This window comes from Mesocricetus auratus, unplaced genomic scaffold (genome assembly GCF_017639785.1).
Source record: "Mesocricetus auratus isolate SY011 unplaced genomic scaffold, BCM_Maur_2.0 Super-Scaffold_100015, whole genome shotgun sequence".
NCBI lineage: Eukaryota > Metazoa > Chordata > Mammalia > Rodentia > Cricetidae > Mesocricetus > Mesocricetus auratus.
In genome coordinates, this window is record NW_024429198.1 from 53,652,744 (window position 1) to 53,662,440 (window position 9,697).

At 45.2% G+C, this 9,697-nt stretch overlaps 1 long non-coding RNA gene across 1 annotated transcript; it reads right to left on the minus strand.

Annotated features, from left to right (window-relative positions):
* Positions 1–1,652: 1,652 nt before the first annotated feature.
* LOC121144358 lies at positions 1,653–8,598 on the minus strand. Its single transcript, XR_005881708.1, has 3 exons — positions 8,528–8,598; positions 4,664–4,798; positions 1,653–4,047 (listed from the first exon to the last, which is right to left on the minus strand). It is a non-coding gene; the product is annotated as an uncharacterized LOC121144358 (long non-coding RNA).
* Positions 8,599–9,697: the final 1,099 nt, after the last annotated feature.

The following is a 9,697-nucleotide window of genomic DNA, read 5'->3' on the forward strand; positions in this document are numbered from 1 at the left end:
CATAAGTCACTGTGGTTCAGGAGCTGGCTCTGTTGAGGCTAGGAAAGAACCCATTTATCCCTCAAGTATAGTGAGCCATTTCTAAGAAACCATAGCTCTTCACTCACAACGTCGTGACTGGGTCACTATGAGAACTATCCGAAGAAGTCACTCCCACCATGCTTCCATTGACTCATTCATTCAGCTACCCGCCCATGAATCTTTTAACTTATTGATCTACTTACTTCTTTTAGGAATAACAATTTTCCTCTCTTGCTTACACTTTCAACCCTAACATCATCCTTAGTAAACCTGATCAAATAACGTAACTCCCTCTGCAGCCCTCTACAGCCCAATTCTTGTATATATTAAAAGGGTCACCAATAAAAGTGAATGTGGCAGGCAGCGTAGTTGATGTCAGTGGAACGTGTTTTCCCCCTCCCTGTAGCTCCATTTCCACTGAAATTTCCTTCTGAGAAAGAGATAATTGCCCTACCACTTCTTCAACGTTTGTGACAGGAAAGAATTCAAGTCACAAATGCAAAGAATTTTTCTGCAGCCTCATTATAATACTCCGTATGAGTAAAATTCAATTCAGTACATCTTCAAACAAGAGGCTTGATAAGGAGCTCATTCTCCTTCAGAAGTTGTAATATCTGAGACGAAGTTCACAGACGGATAGAAACTAGAAGTTGGTAGTATGAGGTTTGCACTCTGCCAATACGCTCGCTCTTCCTGGGATAAGCGAGGTGGAACCTAACTCTGCATGATAGAGTGCAGGTAAGTGAGTTTCTTTCCTTTTCTTTTCTTTTTTTATTTTTTCTTTTTGGTTTTTCGAGACAGGGTTTCTCCATATTGTTTTGGAGGCTGTCCTGGAACTTGCTCTGTAGACCAGGCTGGCCTCGAACTCACAGAGATCCGCCTGCCTTTGCCTCCCAAGTACTAGGATTAAAGGCGTGCGCTGCCAACGCCCGACGTAAGTGAGTTTCTGCATGAGCATGATGAACTATGGACTGCAGGCTCCAGCAACAGCCAGGCCCTTCTGATGGCCGACTAGATCATTCCGCCACTGCTTTCAACATCCTTGGCACACTGACTCATCTCACAAACATTTAGAAAACTTTGCAGCTGCGTCACCCTGGACCAAAACAAACTGCATTCTGCATGAGAACCACCCAGGAGACACATCTATGGGTGTTTCTCGAGAGGTTTGCCGGAGGTGGGAGAACCCACCCTGCGTGTAGGAGGCGGCATCACCCCACGGGCTGGGAACCCGGGGTGAATAATGAAAAGGAGGTATGAAGCTGAGCATCTGTGTTCATGGCTTTGCATCCACTGCAGACTGGATGTGATGACATCCCTGGTGCTGTGACTTCCTAACACGAGGGGCTGGACCCACAAACTGAGCCAAAAGCCATTTCCTCATTTAAGGTGTGTTGGGGAAGTCCTGTGTATATGTCAATAAATTACTGCTGGCCAATAGGAATCTAGATAGGTGGGGCTAGGAGTCCAGGAGGATTATGGGAAGGAGAAACACAAGAGAGTCAACATGTAACGCCATGGGGGTAGGAAGCCTGGAACTATTCTCCGGTAAGAGAAATACTTAGATTAACAATTATGGGGTAATTACTTAAGTCAGAGCTAGCTAGTAAGAAACAAGCAAGGCCAATAGCTTCATAATTAATACAGCGTCTTGTGTGTTTATTTGGGGACTACAAAGCGGCAGAGCCCAGGCAACTGGCGGGAGATAAACCAAAGCGGCTGGCAAAGAAAAAGCTTCACTTAACAAAGGTGCTTTTTGTCTGGTATTTTTGTCAAGCAACAACAACAAATCAACTATCACAACATTTAAAAAAAACATTCTAAATGTTGTTCTCTACTTAGCAATTTTCTGAGCAATAAAAATACCAAACCCAAACAGCATAGCATGAGCTGGGAGTCTGTAGACATAGTTGTACTCTGAGACCTGAGCAAGAATGTCCAGAAGATTGTCACAAAGCAGAATTGGAGTTCCTTAGGGAGGCATTTTAAGGAGCTGGAGAAATGGCCCAGGGGATAAAATGCTTGCAGCATAAGCATGAGAACCAGAGTTCAGATCCCCCAAACTCATGCAAACGCCAGGCGGGGGAGGCAGCTCACCTCCAACTGCAGCCTGCCCCGAAAGCAAAACAGGGGATCCCCAGGGCAAGCCTGATAGGAGACGACCCATCCTGGCTAGTTCTCCATTCACTTGAGAGACGCTGCCTCAGTGAGTACAGAGGAAAAGCAACTGAAGGAGACTCCTGGTGTGAACCTCAGGTGTCCCCTGCTGCTCACATACATGCATGCATATCTGTACAAACACGCAGGTGCTAGGATCACACGTGAGTGCTCACACACACACACACACACACACACATACACAGACAAAGGGAATTTTAGCTACAGACATGAAGGGAGAGAGGTGCTTAGGAAAAGGATTGTACAGAGGTCTCTGTCCCTCTTCCTGCTGCAGTGATAAAATACTAACGAAAACAAAGAAGAAAAGATGGTTTTAGCTCATAATCCAAGGCACAGTTCGACATGGTAGGGAAGGAAGGCAGCAGGAGATGGAAGCAGACGCTCACATCGAATCTACAGTCAGAAGACAGAGCAATGAACTCAGGCTCGCTGCTCAGCTCCTCCTCGCCAGTCCAGGGCCCGGGCAGGGAATGGCTCCTCCCACAGTGGGCAAACTTGCTAGCATCAACCAAGGTGACCAGAATATGCTAACACATGTGTCTTGCTCAGGGCCTTTCTCCCAGGCGATTCCAGATTTTTGTCAGATTAACAACATAACATTCACAACATCCAAATACAGACAGAACGCTTCTCAAGAGAGAGTCGCACATACGCCATCACAGCAGCCACACAGATGATTCTGGCAGGCCTCTGAAGTTACCTCTCAAAGTGTTTTTAGGGAACTGTATTCTCTGGCAAATGAGTCTAGGGTGGTTTCTGATGCCCATGGATACAATTCCAGCCCCATAACGCACCACCAAGAGTCTCAAGGGTTGCACAGGGTGTTAGACCTGCTGTTTACTGTTAGCACAGTTAGAGCATATCTGTGAGAGCCTCAGAAATCACGGGCTTGCATCTGAAAGGGAGAAAAGCCATGCTTGAGGTTACACGGGCTTAGACCTGAAGCAAGGCTCGTCGCTGCACATTTAAAAGGAAGACTCTCTGTGCTGGCAACCTTCACCGAAACTGCTGATTATGCCAGGATTCCTCAGACTCCAGCCAGATTCCAGAGTGGGGGCTCCCTTTCCATTCCTGTACCCCTTATTTTTCTCCTTCTACCCTGCCTCAGAAAGACAAGTTGTTCTTGCTGATCTCATGCCTTCTTCTTTAATTTTTAATAATGGCAATGCCACACATGAATTACAGCTGTTTTTCACAGCCACCCAACTTTTTAAGTAAACTTAACTGTAGTTTTCAAAACCAAGGAAGAGGGGGGGAGACATCAGATTTAAAGAGAAAATTAAAGACGGTAAAATTATTATCTTTCTTTTTTCACTCGGCGATTCCCTTTAGAGGCCCCTCCTTTTCCTCGCTTGGGTCCACCCTGTTGCATCCCAGCAGCACAATCTGTCACTACGAACCTTTGAAGTCGGCCTGTGCACAACAAGCTCTGCAGTACTCTACCAAGAACTGGGCTTAATGAACTTCCATGCAAAGAATATGGAGAAGCCCGTGGAGTGGTGGGGCGGGGGTCCCCCTTTGGTAAAATCAAACAAAAGAAAACTTCCTTTGCTGTCGCCTTGAGAAAGGGAGTTAAGCAGATTAAGACCATGCTCTTTTGATTAAATGTCTGTCCCTAGATACGGCCCCCAGCAAAGCCGCATCCAGGCTTCAAAATCCCTCCTGCCACCCGACTCGGCTCTTTGTAGTCTGTCTGGCACATGCCGCTGCTTCTGCTGGTTTCCTAGAGCTCCGTCCACTGTGGAAAGCATCCCTTTGATCATAATTTGACTTTTTCAGTTCAGCTACCAGCTGGATGCGCAAGTCCAGAATCTCAGCTTTGCTCTTCCGATGTCCAGGCTCATCGCACTGCCCAGAGAAAGAGTGAAAATATCAGAGCAAATCTTGGGAACACACATGCACGCGTGCGCACGCACACACACACACACACACACACACACACACACACACGACAAAGAGGAGAACAGTTGAAGGGGAATTAAGAGCTCTTGGGAGCCGTGTCCTAGAGTCCTAGAGCTGTGGCCTTGGCCTTCAGCAGTGACTCAAGTCCTAGTCCTGTTCTGTCTATGCCACTGTCCTCCATCTGACAACTTGCACCACACAGTTGTTTTGATTCACACTTCTGGCCTTCGTGTCTCAGACTTAAAACATAAAACCCATCCTCCCTTTCTGTCTTCACGGTATCCATCACTAGACACAAGAATGTTTCACATCCGGTCACCAAGATGTACGTGGCTTTCTCCCTATCCACCCATCGGTTATGTGTCCTACCATGTAATCTCACGCCCAGAGATGGATCAGACCATCTGAAGACTGCCTCCAGGTCAAGTGTCAATCATAAACAGTGATTTTTGTCACATATCTATGTTTCTGGATAGCTGCTTCTACATCAGGGACTCCCGTTCTCCTCCTCGGACTTCCCAGTTATTATCAAGGATATACAGCAAATGATGTAAATGAATACCCAAGTGTCGTCGGGTAAGGCGTTTGCGAAGAGATCACCTCCTTCCATACCGTCTGTGGTCATCACCCTCTAGGAATCAGTGTGTCCATCCCTCATCAGTTCATGAAAACTTGACCTTCTGGGTCCTTATAGAGGCTTAAATTATAAAGACATGATAGATTGTATTGCCCATCATTGGCAATCAGTTCAATCTTCACCCCCTCACCCTCCTCTAGGTTAGAAGAAGCAGCTATAAATTCCAACTTTCTAATCACACAGTTGGTTTCCCTGGCAACCAGACAGATCCTAAGACTCCAAAGGCATGCACCAAGGATCTGTTCATTAAAGCCAAAGATGTTCCTGCCACCAGAAAATTCCAGGATTTGGGACTGTGTGTTGGACATTCCTATCACTGGACAAATCCTTAAGTCTTGGGACCTCTGTGTCAGAAACGGGGACCCAAGAACAAGTGTTACAGAGCAAGCATTCTGCTGGGGCCCCGCCTTCCAGGTTGTTAGCAGCTAGGAACCGGAACTAAGGAGTGACTGTAGATATAGTCATGTGTTTGGTTGGGTTTTGGTTTTGTTTTTAATGTTTGTTTGGTTTTCTGCTTTCGTTTTTTGAATGTGAAGCCCACGTTAGCCTGAGACTCAACATTCGTCTGCCGCTGCCTCTGGAGTCCTGGGATTATGAGCATGCACCATCTGCCCAGCATATATGTCTTGCTGTATCATACTGCTACAGCTTTATTGTAACTTCTCTTGGGACTTTGAATCTAAACTTTCATGTGCCACCTCTGACTTAGCTTGTCCCCTAACTCCATTTCAACCCCATGTTTTCATTCCTGACCCCAGGTCGAGTTGCACCAGGGCCCAGCATTCTATGCAGCTACCTCCCCAACCTCCATGGAGCGATGCATAACTTCTGTCACACACAACCACCTGAACACAGTGGAGAGGTACCTCCCACTACAAGGCAGAGGATTGTGCTCAAAAAAGCTCTCAGTCCCCAGAGGAATGAGGAGTCCAGGAAAAACCACCAGCCTGTCCTGTCTCCATGCATGATAGGGGAAAGTATTCCTTACCAACAAAACGCAGGACAGCGCTTGCTTCTCCATTGTACGTGTGTGCTTACCCACCCTCTGTGCTGTGGACTCCTTGCCGAGTCATCAAATGTACCGTGGCAAACTCACTGGGAGGTTTTGCCAGTTATTTGGAAAATGTCTAGCTTGTTTCCCCAGGTCACAGAGCTACTGGGAGGTTTTTCCAGTTATTCGGAAAATGTTTAGCTTGTTTGCTGAGGTCATAGAGCTACTCCGGACAACAGAGATCCAGACTGCAGAAATGAAGCGAGAAAGAAGAGGGAGAGTGTTTTCTCTCAACATAATATTTTTACTATTACTTGGGATTTTCATACAATGCAAGATTCCTCCCAGGTTCACCCCACCCTTGTGACCTCCCCAAAGAATGAAGAAGGAAGGAGAAAGAGGAGAAGGAGAAGAGGAGGAGAAGAAAAAATGATATATACACCAAGTCCAATTCATGTTGCCTGTTTACTCACTGGTGCATGGTCAAATGCGCAGTAATGAACTCTTAAGTAAACTGAGTCCTTCCTCACTGACACCCCGCCAGAAGGCATCCGCTGTGAAGAGCCACACTTCAGCATCCTTATCACAATTTTTAAGATTTCTCTCCCGTGACTTCCTGTCTACACTGTTTCTCTTTTTGGGGGGGGGTGAGAGTCTGTCACAGATGCCTCCTATGTCTCTCACTCTCACCTGTGAGTCTGCAGTCACCAACACCACTGCAAAAGAAGCTTCCTTTCCCTTTCTAGTCACCGCAGCACGAGCTTCCACACGGCCTCTGGTGACCCCACAGCCCACTGACCTCAACATGGTCTCCAGCAGCATCACATGGACATCAGCAACACAGCCCTCAGACGCAGCATGGACCATGGTCCTCTGTAAGAGCAACAAGTGTGCTCAACCACTGAGTCAAAAAAAAGTCAGGGAGGGAGGGAGCCATGAGTTTTTAAACGAACGTCTGATGCAACTGTCTTATGTGGAGTTTCCTACAAAATGCATCATCATCTGCAACCAGATCCCAGTCACCCTGTGCAATGGAGACTTGTCAACTTACTTCCCAAAGAGGGATGCTCTGAACTCTAGCCCTCACTCTACCATTAATTTAACCAGGGACGTTACTTGAGGCATTGAGTGTGTCCAAGTATGTTCAGATAGTTAGCTGTGTAACAAGCACCAAATCTAATTTGGTGACAATGTTTCTTGCCCATAGGACAACTGAATGAAAATATTCTTGGTTAGCAGCAACTCTCCTTCACATGGTGATTTGGGTTTCAGGCTTTCCTTCGACATAATTCCCTCACCCACCAGGACGCTAGAATTCTCTGCATGCTACTACCTATCTGCTATCTCCGCTCTCATCTTACTCAGGCTGCTATGGAAGTTTCTGTTCTCACACTTACCACCTCTAACACATCCCTCGAACACAAAGAACAACCTTTTAAAGACATGCTACGCCTTAGCAACTATCCTTAATTCATAAGAAACAGCACACCTCCCGGACCTTGACCTAATGTTTTCTTATCACATACATCATGAGAAGCATCTTGACTTCAATGTGATAAAACCTAGAGGACTCACTAATGATAATTGATTGATTTAAAATTTACCGTCTTAAATCCTGGGGGGGGAGGGAAATCTCAAGATCAACCAAATAAAACCACACATAATCTATACTCTCAACAGTATTATGACTGAAAAAATATCGTGACACTAAGATTAGCTGTAAGGGCCGGGGGAGGAGAGGAAGGAGAGAGAGCTAGGATTGACATGTGAAGCAAGCTTGTTTCTAATTTAAATTTTTTTTAAAGATTAAAAAAAATTAGCTGTAAGTGGAGAAATTAATGGAGTTCCAGCCAAGCTCCTAACACTCACATACCACTGAAAGAAAGCCTGTGTATGAAGGAGAGGGAAAGGGGCATCATAGGGTTCCAGGAAAATATCAAAGGGGTGCCCAGATCTTAGACATGGCACTGTTAGAATCACCCCTAGAAAGAGAACACACCTGAAGCCTGGCCTCCTATCAGAACTTGGTGATTTCCAGTACTAGGTGAAGGCAAATGGTAATGAGTGTTAGGAACAGATGCTGCCATATCTAAAGAGTATTGCTGGGGAGTGGGGACAGAGAACATAGGGACGACAGAGAACTCTTGCAGAATTGAAGATGTAACTTTTGGAATCCAGGGAGTGATGGAGAAGAAAGAAGTAAAATGAAAATTAAAAGCCTCTACTAAGCTAAAATACAGAAAAGAGAGTCAAACCACACAAACCATCGCCTTCCTGACATATCCACCCATCCACAAAGTACTACCCTGGGAGAGCACAGAGCTGTCAGAACAGAGAGTCATCAAAGTAGTCATCGCATTGACCACAGATTAAATAGGAATAAAAATAGCAGCTAAAATCCTGACCCCAAATCAGCCACAAAGCTGCAGAAACTGTGATTCAACACTCCAAACCGAATGAAATCACATAAACATTTACAAATATGGATAAGCTCTAGAGTTACAAAGACTATAAACAAAAATGAGGATGGAGGAAAAGAGACAAAATACATCAGAAATAGGACAGTCACAGGCTACCTGAGATGGGATCCAAGTGAAAATTTAAGAAAAGAAAAAGCAATCTGTGGTGGTTTGAATAAGAACAGTCCCCATAGATTCTTATATCTGAATGCTTGGTCATTAGGGAAAGAGATTAGGAGGTGTGGCCTTGTTGGAGGAAGAGTGTCACTAGGGGTAGACTTTGGGGTTTCAAAAGCTCAAGCCAGGCTGAGTGACTGTCTCTTCCTGCTGCCTGTGTACCTGGATGTAGAACTCTCAGCTGCTACCTCTTAGGCACCGTGTCTGCCCGCTTGCCACCATGGTCTCTGTCCTGATATAGACTAAACTTCTGAAGTCACTAAGTCAGCTCACAATTAAAGGCTTTCCTTCATAAGTGTTGCCATGGTCACCGTGCCTCTTCTCAGCACTAGAACACTAACACAGCCTGAAATGTGTTAATAAAACCATAAAATAATGAATAAGCAAGGTAAACACTCCAGATAATGTAAAACAAGAAGAACCAACCCTCAACACACTGGCCCTGAAATACAGACACAAAGAGAAAAAACTTTAAAGCATAAAGAAAAAAATAACTTGCCCTTACCTAGGAAATCAATAAAATTAACAGCTGACTTCTCACCAAACAGAGTCACTGGGATAGAATATCCAAAGTGCTATGAATAAACTGTCGAGCTAGAGTCTTGTACCTAGCAAGATTATCACTCAAAAGTAAAACTAAATAAAGATGATCCAAGAGAAATAATAAATGAAAACACTTGTTGCTTAAAGACTACACAGAGCAAAGACTGGCATAAGCCGCAAAAACACAGGCAGGCCTGGTAGTGCACACCCATAACCCTGCACGTGGGAGACACATCTCTTTTGAGTTTGAGGCCAGCCTGGTCTGGCACATACACATGATTGACTATTATGAAACTATGAAAAAGAATAAGGGTGGTATTTATGAACCGGTATATAGGGTTTCTGATATATGTTATCTTGGGGGAAAGCAAACATATATGCATCCTTATACATGTATCTACACACAGCATGGACTCCCTCTGTAAAACAGGGGGCATTGAGGACAGGGAGGAAGCATGGTTTTACCAGCATATTCTGCCTGACAGAAGAAATTCAGGTGCACAAAAAAAGTAGGAGACAATGGTTAGTAGGATAAGAAACAGGAAAGGAAGGGTGTCCATTTTTATAAGTATGATAAAAGAGAACAGCATTTTTGTAAGTATAATTTTCACTATGATTTAAAACAATTTTGTCTGTGTGTGTGTGTGTGTGTGCGCACGCGCATGCGCGCACCTGCGTGCGTGTGGTGTGTATGGGCATAGTTTACCTGCAGGTATCTGTGCAGATGTGTGCCATTCGTGCACGCAGGGGACAGGGAAGACACTGGGTACCCTCTTCTATCACTCCCTA